This window comes from Rhamphochromis sp. 'chilingali', assembly GCF_963969265.1.
Source record: "Rhamphochromis sp. 'chilingali' genome assembly, chromosome: 8".
Taxonomy (NCBI): Eukaryota; Metazoa; Chordata; class Actinopteri; order Cichliformes; family Cichlidae; genus Rhamphochromis; species Rhamphochromis sp. 'chilingali'.
The window spans coordinates 34,872,395-34,887,844 of NC_137935.1; positions in this window are offsets into that span (position 1 = coordinate 34,872,395).

Consider the following 15,450-nt stretch of genomic DNA (forward strand, 5'->3'; position numbering starts at 1 on the left):
TAATTATATTGTCTTCAACGTTCCAGCGAATAGGTTCAAGCTACAAACCTATCACTCTGCTCTCTGCTAAGGTTTTAGAATCACAGTGGAAAGTTTAGAATTATTACTTCGTTTCAAGGAATGAATACAATGTATAGAAGTAGATCAAAAGTGCTAAAACACAACCACTCAGACTTAATAAACAAAAGGAAAATCAGTTCAGTCCAATAATTTTTTATTTGCATAGTGCCAGTTCACAAGAAGATGCTTCAAGGCACTTGATATTGTAAGGTAAAGACCCTACAATATTACAGAAACCCCAACAATCCGAGGACCCCCTATGAGCAAGCACTTGGCGACAGTGGGGAGGAAAAACTGCCTATTAACAGGCAGAGACCTCCGGCAGAACCAGGCTCAGAAAGGGGCAGTCATCTGCCGCGACTGGTTGGGGGTGAGGTAGTGACACAGATGGAACGTGTTCATGTCACTTCCTCACAGCAAACAGATGTTATTATTTAGTGTTGTCTACTATTTTTGGTGTTAAGGGAAATACAGGTCCTCCTGGGTTAGAGAGGTAATTGCCTCAGTGTATTTTTAGCATTGTTTTTAACCATATCTCTTAGTGATTGAGTTTTAATTTTTTAAAAAGTCAGTTTGTGTTTGTTGACCAGTCTAAAAACTGATTATTTCTTTCAATGTATGAATGGGAATTATTGTTTAAAATTGTTCTTTCTGGTGTGGGAACAGGGCAGCAGGGTTCTTACTGGTGTGATGACCCGGCTGATGGGGTCTGTTACTTAATTATGGGGGTGTGTTGGTTAATCTGGAGGGTCTACTGCTTACATTCTGCAATGCCAACGTTTTGCCTACGAGAGGAGGGAGGAAATAAACCTTTTTTTCTGTCTTTTGAGGAATGCTTGAGATGAATCTGGTTGAGCGCCCAACCTCAGACTGCTGATATGATTTCGCCATAGAGTTTGACTTGGCCTTGGTGGAAATCTGAGGTAGCGGGGCGTGCTTTGCGCTGACCTCAAGTGTCAGTTGTTTATTTTCTTCTACAAGGCTGCTGTTCTTAGCCTCATATACAGAAAGGATTCGCTGTGTTGTTACTAACTGCTTTTTGAGGTCGCGATTTTCCCACTCACATCTGTGGAGTTTCTGTATGGCATCTTTGTTTTGAAGTGCAGCCTCCTGATTCAGCGTTGACCGCAGTTCTTTAATTTCTTTGTCCTTTTCTGTGACCAGTTGTTTATATTTGCATAACAGGCGGTCCCGGCGGCGCTGTTCAAATACTAATGCGTGACTGGACATGTGCATTTTTCTTTTAGCGTTAAGTCTGTTTGTTCGCCACTGCGAGAAGATTTTTTCCTGTGTTTTTGCAGCGTATTTGTGCAGCTCAATGGCAACCTTTAAGGAATTCTCCTCACGCAGGTCCTTTACCTGCTTCGTCAGACGGTCAATTTCCTGTTTTTGTCCTTCAATCGTTTGTCTTTGAGTTGAACTCATTTGAATTTCAGTTTCCAGCTCTTTTATGTTTTGTTGCTGCTGAAACACAATTTCTTTGTAGTGTGTGAGCTCTTTGTCCACCTTTTCTTTGTCTGCCAAAATCTGGACCAGCCTTTTCTTAACTACCTTGCGCTCCTTGTTGACACAGGCAAGTTGTTTGGCCTGTGCCGTCTGCGCTTCTGCCTGCTTTTGTTTGATGAGCTCCAGTTGATTTTTCACAGCAAAATACCTGGTCTGAGACTTGGATAGCTCTGCTTGAATCATTTCTCGTTCACTATTCTTTTGTTCTGTGTCTTTTGTCAGTGACTCTATGGTGTCCTTAAATTGACTGATCACGGTCTTAGCCTCAGATAACTCCTTATTAAGTTTTTCATTCCAAAACTCGTCGTGCGTCTTCTGTATTTTTAGTCTGTGTTCTGTTTCTTTCAGAGCATTTCTCAGACTGACGATCTCATGATCTTGGGATGTCATTTTCTTGAAGGATTCCCGCCTCTCACTTTCAAGTTTGGCTATTTGTTCATTTTTCATCTGCAGGACTTTCTCCAGGTGTTGCGTGTTAGAAAGCTGCTTTGAGGCTTCCTTTGTCTGACTTTCTATTTCCTCTCGTTTTCCTTTTAACTCTTTTACTAGTTTGTTATTGTCCAAGTCCTTTCCCAAAAGCAAATCTGACAGTTCATTATTTTTCATTATCAATGCGCTTTTCTCCATAATGACCCTGTCCTTTTGCTCTTCAAAATCCTCTGCTTTTTTTTGCCATGTTTTAATTTCAGCTTTTAATTTCTCTTCTAGTGCCTCCACTGTTTTAAGTCTGTCTCTACATTGAAACAGCGTGCTAGCCTCTACAAGATATTCTGATGTCCTTTTTTCAAAGTTGACCCTCTCTTCTTTGAGCTGGTCCTGGACTCTAAGCTCATTTTTTATCTGTTTTTCTTTTTCCTTCAGTTCTTTTACTTTTAGGTTTTTTTCAGTGGTCACTTGCTTTAATTCTTGCTTCAAGGCCTCATTTTCTTTGCTCAGTCTATTGACTTTGCCTTGAAGACGAGACAGAAATTCCACATCTTTTTCTTTCTGCTCCCGTCTCTTTTTTTCAGTGGCATGTTTCCTTTCCAAGTCTTTGCATTTCTTTTGAAGGTCCAGGATTTTTTTCTCATATTTCTCTGATCCTGCAGCCTTCATCTCACATTGAGCCATACGTTTTCTTAGTTGGTCTACTTGTGAGAGATGGGCGCGGGCTTCCTGTTTAAGGCTCGAAATATCATCCACACGTTCTCTACACACCTTAACAAATTTTGATATTGTCTTCTGCTGTTCCTTGTTTAAAGCCATGAGGTGTTTTTCTCTTCTCCTTAATTTTTCAATTTTTTTATGCTGTAATTCTAGTGTGGCAGCTATTTTTAAATGAATGTATTTAATTTGTATTTATATTGTTTGCGCAAAGTTATCAAGTGCAACCAGTTATCTACTCAACTAGGTAATGTGGGTTCCAAATGGAAACTCAAACTTACAGTTTCTGTCAACATGGGGTGTATTTATAGGTTTTCTTGGAACCTGACTCCGCCCCCTACAGCTATCTTCAAAGGCAATTCTGTGATGTCACAAATGGCTTTGTGACACACACAAACACACATACACACACACATACACACACACATACATACACACACACACACACACATACACACACACACACACACACACACACACACACACACACACACACACACACACACACACAGGCAAGGTACTCTTTGTGTGTATGTAGACGTCATATGTTAATGAACCGATGCATATTCATGTAACCTCAATAAAAGAACAGTGTTACGGGAGAACGAAGAGAGCAACTGGGGTCAAGCGAAGGAACGGCGCCTGTCCGGTTCTCTCCCGTGCACGAGAAACATGAAGAACTTTGCCTACTTGTGTCTTGCTTTGCTGTGTAATTATATTGTCTTCAACGTTCCAGCGAATAGGTTCAAGCTACAAACCTATCACTCTGCTCTCTGCTAAGGTTTTAGAATCACAGTGGAAAGTTTAGAATTATTACTTCGTTTCAAGGAATGAATACAATGTATAGAAGTAGATCAAAAGTGCTAAAACACAACCACTCAGACTTAATAAACAAAAGGAAAATCAGTTCAGTCCAATAATTTTTTATTTGCATAGTGCCAGTTCACAAGAAGATGCTTCAAGGCACTTGATATTGTAAGGTAAAGACCCTACAATATTACAGAAACCCCAACAATCCGAGGACCCCCTATGAGCAAGCACTTGGCGACAGTGGGGAGGAAAAACTGCCTATTAACAGGCAGAGACCTCCGGCAGAACCAGGCTCAGAAAGGGGCAGTCATCTGCCGCGACTGGTTGGGGGTGAGGTAGTGACACAGATGGAACGTGTTCATGTCACTTCCTCACAGCAAACAGATGTTATTATTTAGTGTTGTCTACTATTTTTGGTGTTAAGGGAAATACAGGTCCTCCTGGGTTAGAGAGGTAATTGCCTCAGTGTATTTTTAGCATTGTTTTTAACCATATCTCTTAGTGATTGAGTTTTAATTTTTTAAAAAGTCAGTTTGTGTTTGTTGACCAGTCTAAAAACTGATTATTTCTTTCAATGTATGAATGGGAATTATTGTTTAAAATTGTTCTTTCTGGTGTGGGAACAGGGCAGCAGGGTTCTTACTGGTGTGATGACCCGGCTGATGGGGTCTGTTACTTAATTATGGGGGTGTGTTGGTTAATCTGGAGGGTCTACTGCTTACATTCTGCAATGCCAACGTTTTGCCTACGAGAGGAGGGAGGAAATAAACCTTTTTTTCTGTCTTTTGAGGAATGCTTGAGATGAATCTGGTTGAGCGCCCAACCTCAGACTGCTGATATGATTTCGCCATAGAGTTTGACTTGGCCTTGGTGGAAATCTGAGGTAGCGGGGCGTGCTTTGCGCTGACCTCAAGTGTCAGTTGTTTATTTTCTTCTACAAGGCTGCTGTTCTTAGCCTCATATACAGAAAGGATTCGCTGTGTTGTTACTAACTGCTTTTTGAGGTCGCGATTTTCCCACTCACATCTGTGGAGTTTCTGTATGGCATCTTTGTTTTGAAGTGCAGCCTCCTGATTCAGCGTTGACCGCAGTTCTTTAATTTCTTTGTCCTTTTCTGTGACCAGTTGTTTATATTTGCATAACAGGCGGTCCCGGCGGCGCTGTTCAAATACTAATGCGTGACTGGACATGTGCATTTTTCTTTTAGCGTTAAGTCTGTTTGTTCGCCACTGCGAGAAGATTTTTTCCTGTGTTTTTGCAGCGTATTTGTGCAGCTCAATGGCAACCTTTAAGGAATTCTCCTCACGCAGGTCCTTTACCTGCTTCGTCAGACGGTCAATTTCCTGTTTTTGTCCTTCAATCGTTTGTCTTTGAGTTGAACTCATTTGAATTTCAGTTTCCAGCTCTTTTATGTTTTGTTGCTGCTGAAACACAATTTCTTTGTAGTGTGTGAGCTCTTTGTCCACCTTTTCTTTGTCTGCCAAAATCTGGACCAGCCTTTTCTTAACTACCTTGCGCTCCTTGTTGACACAGGCAAGTTGTTTGGCCTGTGCCGTCTGCGCTTCTGCCTGCTTTTGTTTGATGAGCTCCAGTTGATTTTTCACAGCAAAATACCTGGTCTGAGACTTGGATAGCTCTGCTTGAATCACTTCTCGTTCACTATTCTTTTGTTCTGTGTCTTTTGTCAGTGACTCTATGGTGTCCTTAAATTGACTGATCACGGTCTTAGCCTCAGATAACTCCTTATTAAGTTTTTCATTCCAAAACTCGTCGTGCGTCATCTGTATTTTTAGTCTGTGTTCTGTTTCTTTCAGAGCATTTCTCAGACTGACGATCTCATGATCTTGGGATGTCATTTTCTTGAAGGATTCCCGCCTCTCACTTTCAAGTTTGGCTATTTGTTCATTTTTCATCTGCAGGACTTTCTCCAGGTGTTGCGTGTTAGAAAGCTGCTTTGAGGCTTCCTTTGTCTGACTTTCTATTTCCTCTCGTTTTCCTTTTAACTCTTTTACTAGTTTGTTATTGTCCAAGTCCTTTCCCAAAAGCAAATCTGACAGTTCATTATTTTTCATTATCAATGCGCTTTTCTCCATAATGACCCTGTCCTTTTGCTCTTCAAAATCCTCTGCTTTTTTTTGCCATGTTTTAATTTCAGCTTTTAATTTCTCTTCTAGTGCCTCCACTGTTTTAAGTCTGTCTCTACATTGAAACAGCGTGCTAGCCTCTACAAGATATTCTGATGTCCTTTTTTCAAAGTTGACCCTCTCTTCTTTGAGCTGGTCCTGGACTCTAAGCTCATTTTTTATCTGTTTTTCTTTTTCCTTCAGTTCTTTTACTTTTAGGTTTTTTTCAGTGGTCACTTGCTTTAATTCTTGCTTCAAGGCCTCATTTTCTTTGCTCAGTCTATTGACTTTGCCTTGAAGACGAGACAGAAATTCCACATCTTTTTCTTTCTGCTCCCGTCTCTTTTTTTCAGTGGCATGTTTCCTTTCCAAGTCTTTGCATTTCTTTTGAAGGTCCAGGATTTTTTTCTCATATTTCTCTGATCCTGCAGCCTTCATCTCACATTGAGCCATACGTTTTCTTAGTTGGTCTACTTGTGAGAGATGGGCGCGGGCTTCCTGTTTAAGGCTCGAAATATCATCCACACGTTCTCTACACACCTTAACAAATTTTGATATTGTCTTCTGCTGTTCCTTGTTTAAAGCCATGAGGTGTTTTTCTCTTCTCCTTAATTTTTCAATTTTTTTATGCTGTAATTCTAGTGTGGCAGCTATTTTTAAATGAATGTATTTAATTTGTATTTATATTGTTTGCGCAAAGTTATCAAGTGCAACCAGTTATCTACTCAACTAGGTAATGTGGGTTCCAAATGGAAACTCAAACTTACAGTTTCTGTCAACATGGGGTGTATTTATAGGTTTTCTTGGAACCTGACTCCGCCCCCTACAGCTATCTTCAAAGGCAATTCTGTGATGTCACAAATGGCTTTGTGACACACACAAACACACATACACACACACATACACACACACATACATACACACACACACACACACATACACACACACATACACACACACACACACACACACACACACACACACACAGGCAAGGTACTCTTTGTGTGTATGTAGACGTCATATGTTAATGAACCGATGCATATTCATGTAACCTCAATAAAAGAACAGTGTTACGGGAGAACGAAGAGAGCAACTGGGGTCAAGCGAAGGAACGGCGCCTGTCCGGTTCTCTCCCGTGCACGAGAAACATGAAGAACTTTGCCTACTTGTGTCTTGCTTTGCTGTGTAATTATATTGTCTTCAACGTTCCAGCGAATAGGTTCAAGCTACAAACCTATCACTCTGCTCTCTGCTAAGGTTTTAGAATCACAGTGGAAAGTTTAGAATTATTACTTCGTTTCAAGGAATGAATACAATGTATAGAAGTAGATCAAAAGTGCTAAAACACAACCACTCAGACTTAATAAACAAAAGGAAAATCAGTTCAGTCCAATAATTTTTTATTTGCATAGTGCCAGTTCACAAGAAGATGCTTCAAGGCACTTGATATTGTAAGGTAAAGACCCTACAATATTACAGAAACCCCAACAATCCGAGGACCCCCTATGAGCAAGCACTTGGCGACAGTGGGGAGGAAAAACTGCCTATTAACAGGCAGAGACCTCCGGCAGAACCAGGCTCAGAAAGGGGCAGTCATCTGCCGCGACTGGTTGGGGGTGAGGTAGTGACACAGATGGAACGTGTTCATGTCACTTCCTCACAGCAAACAGATGTTATTATTTAGTGTTGTCTACTATTTTTGGTGTTAAGGGAAATACAGGTCCTCCTGGGTTAGAGAGGTAATTGCCTCAGTGTATTTTTAGCATTGTTTTTAACCATATCTCTTAGTGATTGAGTTTTAATTTTTTAAAAAGTCAGTTTGTGTTTGTTGACCAGTCTAAAAACTGATTATTTCTTTCAATGTATGAATGGGAATTATTGTTTAAAATTGTTCTTTCTGGTGTGGGAACAGGGCAGCAGGGTTCTTACTGGTGTGATGACCCGGCTGATGGGGTCTGTTACTTAATTATGGGGGTGTGTTGGTTAATCTGGAGGGTCTACTGCTTACATTCTGCAATGCCAACGTTTTGCCTACGAGAGGAGGGAGGAAATAAACCTTTTTTTCTGTCTTTTGAGGAATGCTTGAGATGAATCTGGTTGAGCGCCCAACCTCAGACTGCTGATATGATTTCGCCATAGAGTTTGACTTGGCCTTGGTGGAAATCTGAGGTAGCGGGGCGTGCTTTGCGCTGACCTCAAGTGTCAGTTGTTTATTTTCTTCTACAAGGCTGCTGTTCTTAGCCTCATATACAGAAAGGATTCGCTGTGTTGTTACTAACTGCTTTTTGAGGTCGCGATTTTCCCACTCACATCTGTGGAGTTTCTGTATGGCATCTTTGTTTTGAAGTGCAGCCTCCTGATTCAGCGTTGACCGCAGTTCTTTAATTTCTTTGTCCTTTTCTGTGACCAGTTGTTTATATTTGCATAACAGGCGGTCCCGGCGGCGCTGTTCAAATACTAATGCGTGACTGGACATGTGCATTTTTCTTTTAGCGTTAAGTCTGTTTGTTCGCCACTGCGAGAAGATTTTTTCCTGTGTTTTTGCAGCGTATTTGTGCAGCTCAATGGCAACCTTTAAGGAATTCTCCTCACGCAGGTCCTTTACCTGCTTCGTCAGACGGTCAATTTCCTGTTTTTGTCCTTCAATCGTTTGTCTTTGAGTTGAACTCATTTGAATTTCAGTTTCCAGCTCTTTTATGTTTTGTTGCTGCTGAAACACAATTTCTTTGTAGTGTGTGAGCTCTTTGTCCACCTTTTCTTTGTCTGCCAAAATCTGGACCAGCCTTTTCTTAACTACCTTGCGCTCCTTGTTGACACAGGCAAGTTGTTTGGCCTGTGCCGTCTGCGCTTCTGCCTGCTTTTGTTTGATGAGCTCCAGTTGATTTTTCACAGCAAAATACCTGGTCTGAGACTTGGATAGCTCTGCTTGAATCACTTCTCGTTCACTATTCTTTTGTTCTGTGTCTTTTGTCAGTGACTCTATGGTGTCCTTAAATTGACTGATCACGGTCTTAGCCTCAGATAACTCCTTATTAAGTTTTTCATTCCAAAACTCGTCGTGCGTCATCTGTATTTTTAGTCTGTGTTCTGTTTCTTTCAGAGCATTTCTCAGACTGACGATCTCATGATCTTGGGATGTCATTTTCTTGAAGGATTCCCGCCTCTCACTTTCAAGTTTGGCTATTTGTTCATTTTTCATCTGCAGGACTTTCTCCAGGTGTTGCGTGTTAGAAAGCTGCTTTGAGGCTTCCTTTGTCTGACTTTCTATTTCCTCTCGTTTTCCTTTTAACTCTTTTACTAGTTTGTTATTGTCCAAGTCCTTTCCCAAAAGCAAATCTGACAGTTCATTATTTTTCATTATCAATGCGCTTTTCTCCATAATGACCCTGTCCTTTTGCTCTTCAAAATCCTCTGCTTTTTTTTGCCATGTTTTAATTTCAGCTTTTAATTTCTCTTCTAGTGCCTCCACTGTTTTAAGTCTGTCTCTACATTGAAACAGCGTGCTAGCCTCTACAAGATATTCTGATGTCCTTTTTTCAAAGTTGACCCTCTCTTCTTTGAGCTGGTCCTGGACTCTAAGCTCATTTTTTATCTGTTTTTCTTTTTCCTTCAGTTCTTTTACTTTTAGGTTTTTTTCAGTGGTCACTTGCTTTAATTCTTGCTTCAAGGCCTCATTTTCTTTGCTCAGTCTATTGACTTTGCCTTGAAGACGAGACAGAAATTCCACATCTTTTTCTTTCTGCTCCCGTCTCTTTTTTTCAGTGGCATGTTTCCTTTCCAAGTCTTTGCATTTCTTTTGAAGGTCCAGGATTTTTTTCTCATATTTCTCTGATCCTGCAGCCTTCATCTCACATTGAGCCATACGTTTTCTTAGTTGGTCTACTTGTGAGAGATGGGCGCGGGCTTCCTGTTTAAGGCTCGAAATATCATCCACACGTTCTCTACACACCTTAACAAATTTTGATATTGTCTTCTGCTGTTCCTTGTTTAAAGCCATGAGGTGTTTTTCTCTTCTCCTTAATTTTTCAATTTTTTTATGCTGTAATTCTAGTGTGGCAGCTATTTTTAAATGAATGTATTTAATTTGTATTTATATTGTTTGCGCAAAGTTATCAAGTGCAACCAGTTATCTACTCAACTAGGTAATGTGGGTTCCAAATGGAAACTCAAACTTACAGTTTCTGTCAACATGGGGTGTATTTATAGGTTTTCTTGGAACCTGACTCCGCCCCCTACAGCTATCTTCAAAGGCAATTCTGTGATGTCACAAATGGCTTTGTGACACACACAAACACACATACACACACACATACACACACACATACATACACACACACACACACACATACACACACACATACACACACACACACACACACACACACACACACACACAGGCAAGGTACTCTTTGTGTGTATGTAGACGTCATATGTTAATGAACCGATGCATATTCATGTAACCTCAATAAAAGAACAGTGTTACGGGAGAACGAAGAGAGCAACTGGGGTCAAGCGAAGGAACGGCGCCTGTCCGGTTCTCTCCCGTGCACGAGAAACATGAAGAACTTTGCCTACTTGTGTCTTGCTTTGCTGTGTAATTATATTGTCTTCAACGTTCCAGCGAATAGGTTCAAGCTACAAACCTATCACTCTGCTCTCTGCTAAGGTTTTAGAATCACAGTGGAAAGTTTAGAATTATTACTTCGTTTCAAGGAATGAATACAATGTATAGAAGTAGATCAAAAGTGCTAAAACACAACCACTCAGACTTAATAAACAAAAGGAAAATCAGTTCAGTCCAATAATTTTTTATTTGCATAGTGCCAGTTCACAAGAAGATGCTTCAAGGCACTTGATATTGTAAGGTAAAGACCCTACAATATTACAGAAACCCCAACAATCCGAGGACCCCCTATGAGCAAGCACTTGGCGACAGTGGGGAGGAAAAACTGCCTATTAACAGGCAGAGACCTCCGGCAGAACCAGGCTCAGAAAGGGGCAGTCATCTGCCGCGACTGGTTGGGGGTGAGGTAGTGACACAGATGGAACGTGTTCATGTCACTTCCTCACAGCAAACAGATGTTATTATTTAGTGTTGTCTACTATTTTTGGTGTTAAGGGAAATACAGGTCCTCCTGGGTTAGAGAGGTAATTGCCTCAGTGTATTTTTAGCATTGTTTTTAACCATATCTCTTAGTGATTGAGTTTTAATTTTTTAAAAAGTCAGTTTATGTTTGTTGACCAGTCTAAAAACTGATTATTTCTTTCAATGTATGAATGGGAATTATTGTTTAAAATTGTTCTTTCTGGTGTGGGAACAGGGCAGCAGGGTTCTTACTGGTGTGATGACCCGGCTGATGGGGTCTGTTACTTAATTATGGGGGTGTGTTGGTTAATCTGGAGGGTCTACTGCTTACATTCTGCAATGCCAACGTTTTGCCTACGAGAGGAGGGAGGAAATAAACCTTTTTTTCTGTCTTTTGAGGAATGCTTGAGATGAATCTGGTTGAGCGCCCAACCTCAGACTGCTGATATGATTTCGCCATAGAGTTTGACTTGGCCTTGGTGGAAATCTGAGGTAGCGGGGCGTGCTTTGCGCTGACCTCAAGTGTCAGTTGTTTATTTTCTTCTACAAGGCTGCTGTTCTTAGCCTCATATACAGAAAGGATTCGCTGTGTTGTTACTAACTGCTTTTTGAGGTCGCGATTTTCCCACTCACATCTGTGGAGTTTCTGTATGGCATCTTTGTTTTGAAGTGCAGCCTCCTGATTCAGCGTTGACCGCAGTTCTTTAATTTCTTTGTCCTTTTCTGTGACCAGTTGTTTATATTTGCATAACAGGCGGTCCCGGCGGCGCTGTTCAAATACTAATGCGTGACTGGACATGTGCATTTTTCTTTTAGCGTTAAGTCTGTTTGTTCGCCACTGCGAGAAGATTTTTTCCTGTGTTTTTGCAGCGTATTTGTGCAGCTCAATGGCAACCTTTAAGGAATTCTCCTCACGCAGGTCCTTTACCTGCTTCGTCAGACGGTCAATTTCCTGTTTTTGTCCTTCAATCGTTTGTCTTTGAGTTGAACTCATTTGAATTTCAGTTTCCAGCTCTTTTATGTTTTGTTGCTGCTGAAACACAATTTCTTTGTAGTGTGTGAGCTCTTTGTCCACCTTTTCTTTGTCTGCCAAAATCTGGACCAGCCTTTTCTTAACTACCTTGCGCTCCTTGTTGACACAGGCAAGTTGTTTGGCCTGTGCCGTCTGCGCTTCTGCCTGCTTTTGTTTGATGAGCTCCAGTTGATTTTTCACAGCAAAATACCTGGTCTGAGACTTGGATAGCTCTGCTTGAATCACTTCTCGTTCACTATTCTTTTGTTCTGTGTCTTTTGTCAGTGACTCTATGGTGTCCTTAAATTGACTGATCACGGTCTTAGCCTCAGATAACTCCTTATTAAGTTTTTCATTCCAAAACTCGTCGTGCGTCATCTGTATTTTTAGTCTGTGTTCTGTTTCTTTCAGAGCATTTCTCAGACTGACGATCTCATGATCTTGGGATGTCATTTTCTTGAAGGATTCCCGCCTCTCACTTTCAAGTTTGGCTATTTGTTCATTTTTCATCTGCAGGACTTTCTCCAGGTGTTGCGTGTTAGAAAGCTGCTTTGAGGCTTCCTTTGTCTGACTTTCTATTTCCTCTCGTTTTCCTTTTAACTCTTTTACTAGTTTGTTATTGTCCAAGTCCTTTCCCAAAAGCAAATCTGACAGTTCATTATTTTTCATTATCAATGCGCTTTTCTCCATAATGACCCTGTCCTTTTGCTCTTCAAAATCCTCTGCTTTTTTTTGCCATGTTTTAATTTCAGCTTTTAATTTCTCTTCTAGTGCCTCCACTGTTTTAAGTCTGTCTCTACATTGAAACAGCGTGCTAGCCTCTACAAGATATTCTGATGTCCTTTTTTCAAAGTTGACCCTCTCTTCTTTGAGCTGGTCCTGGACTCTAAGCTCATTTTTTATCTGTTTTTCTTTTTCCTTCAGTTCTTTTACTTTTAGGTTTTTTTCAGTGGTCACTTGCTTTAATTCTTGCTTCAAGGCCTCATTTTCTTTGCTCAGTCTATTGACTTTGCCTTGAAGACGAGACAGAAATTCCACATCTTTTTCTTTCTGCTCCCGTCTCTTTTTTTCAGTGGCATGTTTCCTTTCCAAGTCTTTGCATTTCTTTTGAAGGTCCAGGATTTTTTTCTCATATTTCTCTGATCCTGCAGCCTTCATCTCACATTGAGCCATACGTTTTCTTAGTTGGTCTACTTGTGAGAGATGGGCGCGGGCTTCCTGTTTAAGGCTCGAAATATCATCCACACGTTCTCTACACACCTTAACAAATTTTGATATTGTCTTCTGCTGTTCCTTGTTTAAAGCCATGAGGTGTTTTTCTCTTCTCCTTAATTTTTCAATTTTTTTATGCTGTAATTCTAGTGTGGCAGCTATTTTTAAATGAATGTATTTAATTTGTATTTATATTGTTTGCGCAAAGTTATCAAGTGCAACCAGTTATCTACTCAACTAGGTAATGTGGGTTCCAAATGGAAACTCAAACTTACAGTTTCTGTCACACTGTAAAAAAATATTCCGTAGAAAAACGGAAAATGTCCTGGTAATTTTCTGCCAGTACATTTTCTGTTTTTTTACGGCAGTTTGACGGACTTTTCTGTAAACGATAAAACGGAAAATTCTGTAGATTTACAGTATACTCTCTGTACTATTTACGGACATTTCCTTCAGCTATAAAACGGAAGATTCCTTTTATTCACAGTATATTTTCTGTATCATTAACTGATATTTTCCGTAAATAGAAAATTTGAAATTTCTGTTTATATTACTATTTCCAAGCACTTCTTTTCACTGTAACTCATTAAATATAGTTCTTTATATCCTTAAACGTACATTTCTATGCAATTACAACCTAGTACACCATGTACTCAAAAATTCATAAATTAAAACTTAAATTAATTTGTGCTTCGTACACAACAACATTGGTACAATTAATGTTAAATATTCTTTTATTCTCCTCAACTCTAAAACTATACTAAAATATAATGACAGCATCCATCTTGTCATAAAACTACTAAACAGCTGATACATGAACAAAATAACTCACAAGCTTTCAAATTTGAGCATTTTTATTTCCTTAAAATCAGGTTGCCCTCATGTAAATGTGTTTATTTACATTCATTCAAGTGGCTACCAAGTGTTTTCTTCAAACAGGACACCTGGCAAACAAAAAATGTCATATTTAACTATATGTTCACATTTAATAATATCCATAGTACCTTTTAGTTAGAATCACTGCCTTGTGGTAGTTTTGCCTCAGCCAAATGGTTAAGGTGTGGCTTACATCCATGTCTGTCCACTTATGATACAGTATACACATGTAGTCAGTTATAGCCAAACACCTTTGATTACTGAATTACATTCACTTCATTAATGAAGTGAATGTCATTCACATTTGTGTGAACATTTGTCTGAGAACAACTCTTTACCTTAAAATATAACATACTTGAGTCAAAATTTGTTGACTGTTTAAGTGGTGCCACATGAATAAAACTGAACAGATCTAAAGAAGATGTTCCTGAACTTTGGGTTTATTCGAACAGGACGGATGGATAACCACAGGACTTTTCACCATATGATAACTAAAACACAAAATAAATTAAGACAGATCACTGTCCGAAACTTAAAGATAAAAGTGTATTTACTGGACTTGTTTTGTCAGTGAGGAGCAAAGTACAATTAGAAGTGCTTGTTCTGATGAAAAGTTAAACTGTAAACAGCAGCGTAGTGAATAAGGATCTGTGTCATCCTCAGCAGTGACAACACTTAAACATCATAGTTCAAAATCCTTAATGCACACCTTTTTATCCATGGTGTTCAAATGCTCTTAGCTGTTTAAGTAGAGGAAAAAGTCTGACATATTTCATGACCATTAAATGTTAGACAAGGCTCTGAAAACAAGGTTACGGTTACAAACAAAAACCTCTGCTTGTGCGCACAGACCCTAAATCACAACAAATAAGACAATAGTAAGGCAAATTACTACAAAGTCTTGTTACCACTCTTCATATACCAGTGTGACAAAGTCCTGAATGCAGCCTGCATGTTAGTCCATCAAGGTCCATCTGAGCTTTAAGTAAAATACACTCAGCTTTTCCTTGGATTTTCAGAGTTGCTCAGTTCATACAGGAACTGCAGCAGTCGGGATTAACGTGTCGCTGTGTTGCTCCTCCAAGTCAGCCATTGAGACTAGTCGCAATTTATTCTGAGAAAAAAAAGAGAAACAACAAGTCATTTTTAAAAAGTTTGTATTTTTATTTTATTTTTTACCTAGAACATAAACAACATAAACAAAAAAGGATTAGGGCTGTGCGATATGACAATTTATATCAGATGACAATATAAAAATGTGTATGTTTCATATTATACACTATTGTTTGTTATGTGGTGTTGCAAAATAAACTGTTTATGGCAATATATTTTTCATGATTTTGATGGTCACTGTAGTGGCTATATTAATTTCTTAAAGTTCTCTCTTTCTCTTATACTTAAAATAACCACACTATGGACGGACAAGTGACTGTTTTTACGTGTACTTTCGTTACCAACAATGACGGTAAAACCATTGCGTGGCTCCGCCGTCCGCTTGTTTATTTTCCACATAAACCTTTCACAATAAAGCTCAAATGATGTACATTATTCCCAAACATCAAATTTCAGAATATGCATCAAACAAATGACCTCAAATAAAAACATGAAGTGACTATAAATGG